The sequence below is a fragment of the Ascaphus truei genome, chromosome 8 (genome assembly GCF_040206685.1).
Source record: "Ascaphus truei isolate aAscTru1 chromosome 8, aAscTru1.hap1, whole genome shotgun sequence".
NCBI classification, from domain to species: Eukaryota; Metazoa; Chordata; class Amphibia; order Anura; family Ascaphidae; genus Ascaphus; species Ascaphus truei.
The window spans coordinates 68,016,681-68,029,290 of record NC_134490.1 but is presented as its reverse complement, the minus strand read 5'-3'; positions in this window follow the sequence as shown (position 1 = coordinate 68,029,290).

Below are 12,610 nucleotides of genomic sequence, written 5' to 3'. Positions count from 1 at the left end.
ATTAAAGGAGATCTTTATTGTAGCAGCAGACGGTTTATTCTTCCCTTCGTGATATTTTTAAGATCACTAAAAAGAAACACTGACTTATCTAACATTACATATTTAAACACAGGTATTCCAACATAAGTACTGGACATCCACTGTACTAGCCAGGAACTCGGGATGGTGAATGCAGGTAAAGTCACTATCATTATCGTTTATTTGTAAAGCGACGACATATTCCGCAGCGCGGTGCAATGGGGGTGACAGAGTGACATTAATTACATAAACAGAATGACATGCAAATAAGGACAGACAAGCTCAAACAGATACGGAAGGTAATGAGGGCCTGTGCCCGAGAGCTTACACTCGCAGGGGCAAAAAGATGAAGTGGCTGCTCATTGTGGGAGGGAGTATGCCTGGGGGGAGTTTGGCCACACAGCTGATCCCATTAAGGTTTGGGGGTGTGGATGTTAGAGGGTGTTAGATAGTATGGAGATTGGTCCAGCTGCACAGCTGGTCCCAATAGGCTTCCTTGAAAATGTGAGTTTAATGGAGTCTTAAAGCTGAGGGAGATTCGGATGGTGCGTGGTAGGGAACGGCAGAGAGAGGGTGCAGCACGGGAGAAGTCTTGTAGACGGGAGGAGGTAATAAGGCAGGAGGAAAGGCGGATGTCATGGGCACATCTTAAGGGGCATTTAAGGATGAACTCTTGTTTAATGTCTCAATGAATTCCACATATTTGTTGAACGTCTGAAAGTGAATTTCATCTGCACGTAACGTTTCACTTGAAATCCAACCTTCAGTACAGTACAGTCAGTATATACAATGCAGGGGCGTAGCATAGACCGGGGGCCCGCTCTCCCCCCCTGTCGGCGGCCCATCTGTCTCTCTTCAGATAGAGCCAGGCTTGAGCAGGTAGGAGGAGAGCAGAGTATGCCGACTGTGGAGTGTGGAGCTGATCACAGAACGGAGGGAGGAGGGCTGTTTGGCTGCTTAACCACTTCTGGGCAGCAGGTGGCGCCGCAGAGCTCTCCATAGCTGCTCCTCTCTACATCTCCGGGTTGCTTGTGTGTTGGTAAGTGTGTGTGTGTGTTACTGTGTTGGTAAATGTGTCTGTATGTGTGTGTTTCTGTGTTGGTAACTGTGTATGTATGTGTGTGATTCTGTGTTGGTGTGTGTGTATGCCTGTGTTGCTAAGTGTTGTATTTGTAATGCATATGTGTGTTCCATGCAGTATGTGCATATATATTGTATATTTAGTGTTTTTTTATATGTTGAATATAAATGTTTGTGTGTGTTACACTAATGTTGCATGTTTGGTATGTGTAGTGTTTGTGCATACATGGAAGGGAAGGGAGGAGAGAGGATGGGGGAGGGGGAGGAGAGAGGATGGGGGAGGGGAGAAGTGTTGGTGTGTGTGTGTGTGTGTGTGTTGGTAAGTGTGTGTTTATAAGTGTGTGTTGGTAAGTGTGTGTATTTGTAATGCATATGTGTGTGTTTCATGCATTATGTGCATATATACAGTATGTTGTATATTTAGTGGGTTTTTTATATGTTGAATGTGTGTATGTGTGTGTTACACTAATGTTGCATGTTTGGTATGTGTAGTATTTGTGCATATACGGGAGGGAATGAAGGAGACAGAATGGGGGGAGGAGGAGAGAGGATGAGGAGAGGATGGGGGGAGGTAGAAGAGGATGGGGAGAGGATGAGGGGTGAGGATTGGGCAAACATGGAGGATGGGGGGGTGGGAGAGAGTGAGGATGGGTGATGAAGAGTGCGGATGGGGAGAGGGAGGAAAAGAAAGGGGGGGTACATGAGTCACTGGTTTTTACATTTGAAAATCTGGTCACCCTGAGGAGGGGGAGATATGAGGAGGGGGAGATATGAGGAGGGGGAGATATGAGGAGGGGGAGATATGAGGAGGGGGGAGATATGAGGAGGGGGGAGATGATGAGATGGGTGGGAGAGATGATGGAGGAGGAGGAGGAGGAGGAGGAGAGGTAGAAATGAGGATGAGGGGGAGAGATGATGATGGGAAGGGGGAGAGATTATGATGATGGGGAGAGAAGGGGAGAGATGAGGAGGGATGGGGAGAGATGAGGAGGGATGATGAAATAGCGGATGGGGGGAGGGAGAAAAAATTGCAGTCAATATTAATATTAATGGGGCCCTGAAATTTTTTTTTGCCCGGAGGCCCGCAAATGTCTACCTCCGCCACTGATACAATGTATATACTCTGCATGGTTGGAGCATCTGTCATGGCAATTTGGAGAATTATGCTTTTGTAGCCTGCAAATCTAACTTTATTTACTAAATGTAATTATAGCCTAGCCCTTCAGCCACTAGCCTTCTTTTGGGCCCTAACATAATAAGCCCTGTTAGGTACAGGCTCTGGGATGGATAAACTCTTTCATAAGTCTTAGCTTGTTATTGCAGCCTGGATGCACTGTTACTGTATCCTAGTGGGCCTAGCAACAACCTGAGGGTGCCACCCTTTGGAAGATACTGGTTGTGTCACATGCACTAATGTGATGCATGTCAGTATCAGACCTGCCCTGTTATGGGGCAGGGTAACAAGCCACTCCCTTGGGGTACATATCTGATACTCTCCCAGAAGTCAGGGCTCTCTCCCCTCCCCCTGTGGAGTGGGAGCATGGATTACCTTAATACCATCAGGGATAAAGGAGCCGGGAAAGAGGCCTGCAGTGTCCCCAAACCTTGTGGTACTGGCTAATGGATTGTGCTGACTATGAACATGATGAATAAAGACAAGTTGGATTACGCTTCATGGCTTGCTTTTATTGACTATCATCTGAGTGCCAATGTGGACCATCCTGGCTGCACTAGGATCCTCACTGGCTGGAGGCGCTGCATCATGAAAGACCAGTACTGAGAACCTGTCCTGATGTTTTCCCTACAGCACCGCAGAGTTTCTCAAGGCCACCTGTCTTCACAGGTACACAACGCACCAGGACACACCAGGTAGTAACACAATCTCCCTTAGGGTGGGGGAAAGGGTGCTACGTAATGAATATCCAACAACAGAAAATGTGCGTGGGAAATATGAATCTTTCCGTTTGGTATGTCTATACATTATTCTGTGTCTAGTCACATCCTTTCACTCATGTCTAATTGAAAAGACAGTTGAATGTTTTAGCATCTACTGTACATCTGCAAATGAACTTTGGAGCATCTTTTAATTTAATTTGCAGGTACTAAATTCCCCCTATCTTTGGATGCTTGGCTAATAATTAGCATCATAATTACCCCAAGGAGAGGAAAGGGGGTAAGTGGTATAGGGTGGCATTATACCTTTTACAGAGGTGACACTGTAAAAAGACGTATTATGACAGATATAGACATCAGTATATATATTTGCATGTCATTTCCCAGAATCCCTTGCTGCAGTGGAAGTGCTGTGTGCTGGGTGATAATGGTGAAAGGTGGGGTTGCCGACCTGTCTAAGACATGCAAATGAGCATACAGTAATATTTCCATTTGCTATATGCTTTGCTGTGGAGGGTTTTTGTCACTTTTTTTTTACCCACCATAACTTAACTAAGTGTGTGTATTTATATATATATATATATATATATATATATATATATATATATATATATATATATATATATATATACATACAGTGTTCGACAATCCTATACATTTACACGCCCGGGGCGAGTGGATTTAACCTCCGGGCGAGTAAATATTGGCCCAAGCAGCACACGTGTTTGTTTTTTTAAATTTCCCTGCTCGCGCTGCCTGAAAAAAAACAAAACCCCCCCCCCCCCCCTACCTGACTGCTGATTGGCGCGCGCTCCCAGGCTTTGTGGGCGCGTGGCCAGGCTTTATATGAGCCCGCCCCCAACGAACGGCCATTTTTTCTGGCTGGAGATCTGTTGGAGAGTACGAGAGTAAGTACTCTCCAATCCTCCATCCTGCGGCCCCTCTGCTCCTTCCCTGCCTCCTGCAGTTCCCCCTTACTCCCCACTTCCCCCCCCCATATCTGCTTGTGGCTGGAGATGGTAGTGTGGGTGTTCCCCCTTCTCTCCCCGGCTTCCCGCGCCACTTCCCGCTTCCCCCGATCCCCGGGTGATGGTAGTGGGGGTGTTCCCCGCTTACCCCGGCTTCCCGCGATACCTTTGGGGGGCGGGTGATGGTAGTGGGGGTGTTCCCCGCTTACCCCGGCTTCCCGCGATACCCTTGGGGGGCGGGTGATGTTAGTGGGGGTGTTCCCCTCTTACCCAGGCTTCCAACGATACCTTTGGGGGGCGGATGATGGTAGTGGGGGTGTTCCCCGCTTACCCTGGCTTCCCGCGATAACCTTGGGGGGCGGGTGATGGTAGTGGGGGTGTTCCTGGCTTCCCGCGCCACTCCTGCTTCCCCTGATCCCCGCGCGGGGCTGGAGATGGTAGCGGGGGTGTTCCCCCCTTACCTACTTGGTCTCCGCTTCCCCATGGTCCCGTGGCTGTCCGCACAGGGCGGGAGATGGTCGCGGGGGGGCGAGCAGGGCAGTGGTGGTGGTGCTCGGTCGCGCGGCCTTTCCTCTTCTTCCCCCTGTTGTGTGTGTGTGTGTGTGTGTGTGTGTGTGGGAGTGTGTGTATGGGAGAGTGTGAGTGTGTGTGCATGCATGGGAGAGTGTGTGTGTGTGTGTGTGTGCATACATGGGAGAGTGTGTGTGTGTTCATGGGTGTGCGTGGGAGTGTGTGTGGGTAGGATACCAGAAGTGTCACATCACACCATCACCCGCCACCCCACCCCATCGCCCCGTCACCCCACCCAGTCACCCCGTCACCCCCACCCAGTCACCCCGTCACCCCACCCAGTCACCCTGTCACCCCCACCCAGTCACCCAACCCAGTCACCCAGTCACCCAACCCAGTCAGTCACCCCCCCCAGTCAGTCACCCCCCCTGTCAGTCACCCCCCCTGTCAGTCACTCCCCCCAGTCAGTCACCCCCCCCAGTCAGTCACCCCCCCAGTCACTCACCCCCCCAGTCAGTCACCCCCCCCCAGTCAGTCACCCCTCCCAGTCAGTCAACCCCCTCCCAGTCAGTCACCCCCCCAGTCAGTCACCCCCCCAGTCAGTCACCCCCCCCCCAGTCAGTCACCCCCCCAGTCAGTCACCCCCCCAGTCAGTCACCCAGCCACCCCTGCCCCAGTCAGTCATCCAGCCAGTCAGTCACCCCCGCCCCAGTCAGTCACCCAGCCAGTCAGTCACCCCCGCCCCAGTCAGTCACCCAGCCAGTCAGTCACCCCCGCCCCAGACAGTCATCCCCGCCCCAGTCAGTCACCCCTGCCCCAGTCAGTCACCCCCGCCCCAGTCAGTCACCCCCGCCCCAGTCATTCACCCCCGCCCCAGTCATCACCCACCCCCTGTGTGTGTCACCCACCCTCTCTCTCTCTGTGTATCACCCACCCTCTGTGTGTGTCACCCACCGTTTCTCCCCTCTGTCTCCCCCCTCTGTGTCTCTCCACTCTCTCCCCCCCCACACTCTCTCTCTCCACCCCACACTCTCTCTCTCCACCCCACACTCTCTCTCTCCCCCCCTCACACTCTCTCTCTCTCCCCCCACACTCGCTCTCTCACTCCCCCCCCACTCTCTCTCTCTCCCCCCACACTCTCTCTCTCTCCCGCACACTCTCTCTGTCTCTCTCCCCCCACACTCTCTCTCTCTCCCACTCTCTCCAACTCTCTCCCACTCTCTCTCTCCCCCACTCTCTCTCCCCCCACTCTCTCTCCTCTCTCCCCCCCACTCTCTCCCCCCACTCTCTCCCCCACACTCTCCCCCCCACACTCTCTCTCCCCACACACTCTCTCTCTCTCTCTCTCCCCCCCACACTCTCTCTCTCCCCCACACTCTCTCTCTCCCCCCCACACTCTCTCTCTCTCTCCCCCCCCCACACACACACACTCTCGTCTCTCCCCCCCACTCTCTCTCTCTCTCCCCCCCACACTCTCTCTCTCTCGCCCACACCTCTCTCTCCCCCCCACACTCTCTCTCTCTCTCTCTCCCCCACACTCTCTCTCTCTCCCCCCCACACTCTCTCTTTCTCTCTCCCCCCACACTCTCTCGCTCTCCCACTCTCTCCCACTCTCTCCCCCACTCTCTCTCCCCCACTCTGCTCTCCCCCACTCTCTCCCCCCCACACTCTCCCCCCCACACTCTCTCTCTCTCTCTCTCTCCCCCACACTCTCTCTCTCCCCACACTCTCTCTCTCTCCCCCCCACACTCTCTCTGTCTCTCTCCCCCCACACTCTCCCCCCACACTCTCTCTCCCCACACTCTCTCTCTCTCTCTCCCCCCACACTCTCTCTCTCCCCCACACTCTCTCTCTCTCCCCCCCACACTCTCTCTCTCTCCCCCCCACACACTCTCTCTCTCTCCCCCCCACTTTCTCTCTCTCTCCCCCCACACTCTCTCTCTCTCTCCCCACACTCTCTCTCTCCCCCCACTCTCTCTCTCTCTCTCTCTCTCTCTCTCCCCACACTCTCTCTCTCTCCCCCCCACACTCTCTCTGTCTCTCTCCCCCCACACTCTCTCTCTCTCCCACTTTCTCCCACTCTCTCCCCACTCTCTCTCCCCCACTCTCTCTCCCCCACTCTCTCCCCCCCCACTCTCTCCCCCCACACTCTCCCCCCACACTCTCTCTCTCTCTCTCTCTCTCTCCCCCCCACTCTCTCTCTCTCCCCCCACACTCTCTCTCTCTCCCCCCCACACTCTCTCTGTCTCTCTCCCCCCACACTCTCTCTCTCTCCCACTCTCTCCCCCACTCTCTCTCCCCCACTCTCTCTCCCCACTCTCTCTCCCCCCACTCTCTCCCCCCCACACTCTCCCCCCTCACTCTCTCTCCCCCACACACTCTCTCTCTCTCCCCCCCACACTCTCTCTCTCCCCCACACTCTCTCTCTCTCTCTCCCCCCCACACTCTCTCTCTCTCCCCCCCACACACTCTCTCTCTCTCCCCCCCACTCTCTCTCTCTCTCCCCCCCACACTCTCTCTCTCTCCCCACACTCTCTCTCCCCCCACACTCTCTCTCTCTCTCTCTCTCCCCACACACTCTCTCTCCCCCCACACACTCTCTGTCTCTCTCCCCCCACACTCTCTCTCTCCCACTCTCTCCCACTCTCTCCCCCACTCTCTCTCCCCCACTCTCTCCCCCCACTCTCTCCCCCCCACACTCTCCCCCCCACACTCTCTCTCTCTCTCTCTCTCTCTCCCCCACACTCTCTCTCTCTCTCCCCACACTCTCTCTCTCTCCCCCCCACACTCTCTCTGTCTCTCTCCCCCCACACTCTCCCCCCCACACTCTCTCTCCCCCACACACTCTCTCTCTCTCCCCCCCCACACTCTCTCTCTCCCCCACACTCTCTCTCTCTCTCCCCCCCACACACTCTCTCTCTCCCCCCCACACACTCTCTCTCTCTCCCCCCCACTTTCTCTCTCTCTCCCCCCCACACTCTCTCTCTCTCTCCCCACACTCTCTCTCCCCCCACACTCTCTCTCTCTCTCTCTCTCTCTCTCTCTCTCTCCCCCACACTCTCACTCTCTCCCCCCCACACTCTCTCTGTCTCTCTCCCCCCACACTCTCTCTCTCTCCCACTCTCTCGCACTCTCTCCCCCACTCTCTCTCCCCCATTCTCTCTCCCCCACTCTCTCTCCCCCACTCTCTCCCCCCCACTCTCTCCCCCCACACTCTCCCCCCCACACTCTCTCTGTCTCTCTCCCCCCACACTTTCTCCTCTCTCCCACTCTCTCGCACTCTCTCCCCCACTCTCTCTCCCCCACTCTCTCTCCCCCACTCTCTCCCCCCCCACACTCTCCCCCCCACACTCTCTCTCTCTCTCTCTCTCCCCCACACTCTCTCTCTCCCCACACGCTCTCTCTCTCCCCCCCACACTCTCTCTGTCTCTCTCCCCCCACACTCTCCCCCCCACACTCTCTCTCCCCACACCTCTCTCTCTCTCTCTCTCCCCCCCCACACTCTCTCACTCCCCACACTCTCTCTCTCTCTCTCCCCCCCACACTCTCTCTCTCTCTCCCCCCCACCACACACACTCTCTCTCTCCCCCCCACTTTCTCTCTCTCTCACCCCACACTCTCTCTCTCTCCCCCACACTCTCTCTCCCCCACACTCTCTCTCTCTCTTCTCTCTCTCTCTCTCCCCACACTCTCTCTCTCTCCCCACACTCTCTCTGTCTCTCTCCCCCCCACACTCTCTCTCTCTCCCACCTCTCTCCACTCTCTCCCCACTCTCTACTCCCCACTCTCTCCCCCACTCTCTCTCCCCACTCTCTCCCCCCCACTCTCTCCCCCCCACACTCTCTCCCCCCACTCTCTCTCTCCTCTCTCACTCTCCCCCCACTCTCTCTCTCTCCCCCACACTCTCTCTCTCTCCCCCCCACACTCTCTGTCTCTCTCCCCACACTCTCTCTCTCCCACTCTCTCCCCACTCTCTCTCCCCACTCTCTCTCCCCCACTCTCTCTCCCCCACTCTCTCCCCCCACACTCTCCTCTCCCCCCACACTCTCCCCCCCACACTCTCTCTCCCCCACACACTCTCTCTCTCTCTCTCCCCCCACACTCTCTCTCTCCCCCACACTCTCTCTCTCTCTCCCCCCACACTCTCTCTCTCTCCCCCACACTCTCTCTCTCTCTCCCCCCCACACTCTCTCTCTCCCCCCCACACTCTCTCTCTCTCTCCCCACACTCACTCTCCCCCCACTCTCTCTCTCTCACTCTCTCTCTCTCCTCTCTCTCTCTCTCCCCCACACTCTCTCTCTCTCTCACCCCCCACACACTCTCTTCTCTCTCCCCCCACACCTCTCTCTCTCCCACTCTCTCCCCCACTCTCTCCCCCCACTCTCTCCCCCCCACACTCTCCCCCCCACACTCTCTCTCTCTCTCTCTCTCTCTCCCCCACACTCTCTCTCTCTCTCCCCACACTCTCTCTCTCTCCCCCCCACACTCTCTCTGTCTCTCTCCCCCCACACTCTCCCCCCCACACTCTCTCTCCCCACACACTCTCTCTCTCTCCCCCCACACTCTCTCTCTCCCCCACACTCTCTCTCTCTCTCCCCCCCACACACTCTCTCTCTCTCCCCCCCACACACTCCTCTCTCTCCCCCCACTTTCTCTCTCTCTCCCCCCCACACTCTCTCTCTCTCCCCACACTCTCTCTCCCCCCACACTCTCTCTCTCTCTCTCTCTCTCTCTCTCTCTCTCTCTCTCTCTCTCTCCCCCCCACACTCTCTCTCTCTCCCCCCCACACTCTCTCTGTCTCTCTCCCCCCACACTCTCTCTCTCTCCCACTCTCTCACCCACTCTCTCCCCCACTCTCTCTCCCCCACTCTCTCTCCCCCACTCTCTCTCCCCCACTCTCTCTCCCCCACTCTCTCTCCCCCACTCTCTCCCCCCCACTCTCTCCCCCCACACTCTCCCCCCCCCAGACTCTCTCCCCCCCCACACTCTCTCTCTCTCCCCCCACACTCTCTCTCTCCCCCACACACTCTCTCTCTCTCCCCCCCCACACTCTCTCTCTCTCTCCCCCCCACACACTCTCTCTCTCTCCCCCCCCACTCTCTCTCTCTCTCCCCCCCCACACTCTCTCTCTACCCACACTCTCTCTCTCCCCCACACTCTCTCTTTCTCTCCCCCCACTCTCTCTCTCTCCCCCTCCCCACGCTCTCTCTCTCCCCCCCCCACCCACTCTCCTCTCTCCCCCCCCCACACTCTCTCTCTCCCCCCCACACACTCTCTCTCTCTCCCCACATTCTCTCACACTCTGGATCTGGATCTCTTATTTACCCTATATATCTTAACTGCCCTATACTACACCAAAATAACCTATACTGCTTTCTTCCAGATCTGACTCAAGCTTCACACGGAAGACATCGGAACCCCCCTAACCCAGAAGACAGGTAGGGAACACATCCCCTCCAAGGTATAACATTGCGGGAATGAGGGTACCTGGACATTGAGGGCACTGTAAGTTGGGCCCGACCTCTGGTCAGACTCGCCTGCCGGTCCTTACGCGGCCGGCTCCCGGCTCTCCCTTAGCAGCACCCCTGCATGACTCTAACCCTGTGTCCCATGCCAACGGGCCTCTCTGACATCAGCATGCTAGAAGCGCTTTGGACGTCAACACTCTCTGCTTCCGGTGTGCGACGGCATGAGAGGGAGGCCTGTCAGAAGCTCGGCGTGGGACAGAGGAATAGAGGCATGCAGGCTGCTGCTGAGGGGAGAGTCGGGGTCCGGCCACGAGATCACCGGCAGCCTGGCCAGAGGTTGAGCCCAACTTGCAGTGCCCGGCCGCTGGGCCCCCACATCCATTGGACCCAGCCTGATCATCCACAAGGTAAGTCTTTTTTTATATGTCTTGTGGGGTCTTTTTAATATGTATTGGGAGGTGGGAGTCTTTATTTTATATGTATTGGTGGGTGAGCTTTTAAAAAAAATGTATTGAGGAGGTGGGGTCTTTTTAATATGTATGGGGGGTCATTTTATATGTATTTGGGGGTGGGGATCTTTTTAATATTTATTTGGGGTTGGGGATCTTTTTTATATGTATTGGTGGCTTGGGGGAATTTTTTATATGTATTGGGGGGCTTGGGGGGAATTTTTATATGGGTTGGGGTATTTTTTATATGTATTGAGGAGAGTTTTTTTTTTAATATATGTATGTATGTGTGTGTATATATATATATGTAGAGGTATCAGTACCGTGGTTAGCCGAGCTTCAATAATCAAAAAATAAATAGATGATACCGTTCTGTGGCTAACTAAATGCTTTATTTGTGCGAGCTTTCGAGATACACTGATCTCTTCTTCGGCGATGTTATATTTTATGTATGGCCCTTTAGGGCTATACATACATACAGTAAGAAGCAATGGTTGTTTTGGCAAATGCTTGCTTGTATGTATTTTAAATGTATATTGCTTCTTTGATTTTAAATTTGTATGCTATTTATATTACATATGATGTAGTGTTCAGGCATTTTTGCTGGTGTTTTAAATTGTTTTATTTCTGGCTTTTGATTAGTGTTTGCTTTTTAATGTTGGATTATTTTTTGACTTTTGATTTTGAATGATGCAGTTTATGTAGATATTTATTTTATTTATTCATGGTTTTGTTTTGGTGTTTTAATTGTTTATTCTCGTCTTTATTTTGGATTGGATTAATTGATTGGTGGTAATTTTGTTCGGTTTACTTCTTTATTTGTTTTTAGTTTGAGATTGTTTTGAATGCATTGGATCTTGTTTGTGATTGTTTTTTTTAAGTTGACCATTGACTGGCATAGTGTTAAATCATGCACATATTATGGACATGATGTATCCACTGTGCCGTTCCATTGTTTGGTTGGCATTAGTAATAGGTTTATTTTGCAATGTAATGTTGTTTTATTTGACAGAAGAATCCTCAGTAGAGAAATGTGGAGCACAGCATGCAGGGGTGAAAAACATTGTTGTTTTATTTGGGCCTGTTTTTTTATTCCTTCACCATTTCTTGCTATAGTGGTAAATCAGGCCCATATTATATGAATGAGTGAAGGTGGGGGTAGTTGCCTGGGGAGGGTAGTTAGCCCTCCTGGGTGGGCAGTGGGACAGGGTGGGTTAACCCCTTAATTACTATAGCGGTATACTAACCACTAAGGTGATTAAGGGGCTAGGGGACTTAGATTGTATTTTTTATTATACTGCATTGTTTGAGACAACGGAGGACATGGACGGTGATGAGGATGAGGATGGCCTTCATCGTGGCAGCCTGGCAGGGGTGAGTGCAGGTTTTATTTATTTTATTTCTGCAGCTTAATGTTTTATTTGTAATGGCAAAAGCACTATTATCCATATCTGGATAATAGTAAGTTTGCCCATTACTGTACTGTATGTGTTGGGGGTCAAGGGGGGCGTATTTATTGCAAAGTATTGGGTGTTATGTTTTTTGGGTCATACGATTGGTACTGCAGGTCAGAGGGACCTCCGGACTCCCGTGTGGATCACCCGAGGGCCCCAGACTCCCGCGGGGATCACCCGGGGACACCAGCCGGCCTGTTGTATTAATTGTGTGGTGAAAAAAATGTAAACAGTGATTTTTTTCATGGCTCAATTTATTTTGTGCCAGCCTTTAGCTGGTTCAAAATCTGGCGTGCTTTTAAAGTACGATTCACTTATCACTGCTTAGTGAATTCCGTTGACTGGCAAAAAAACGGCAAGTTTGAAGTTTTTTGTCTGATCAGACGTATTTTTTTCATTTTTTGGGGGGGCTGAAAAAATGCCTTTACGGCCGATAATGCGCTGTTATCACTGCTTAATGAATCGCGCAGCAGGCCAGTATCGGTCTTAAAAGCCAATTATCGTACTTAAAAGCAGTTATCACTGCTTAGTGAATCACCCTCACAATGGGAAAAAGCGCTTCAGACATAAAAGTAACAATAGGAAAAGGTTTCCCTGCCCCGAAGAGCTTACAATCTTGGCGGGCAGTAATAGAAAAACATTGCAATGCAGAATACAATTGCTACACGGAATTATTACAAGTTCTGGAAACCCCCCACTTAAATCTATTTGGACCTTAAGAGTCTGGGGTCCATAGTTTGACATTAGGATATTATATCATGATGATATTG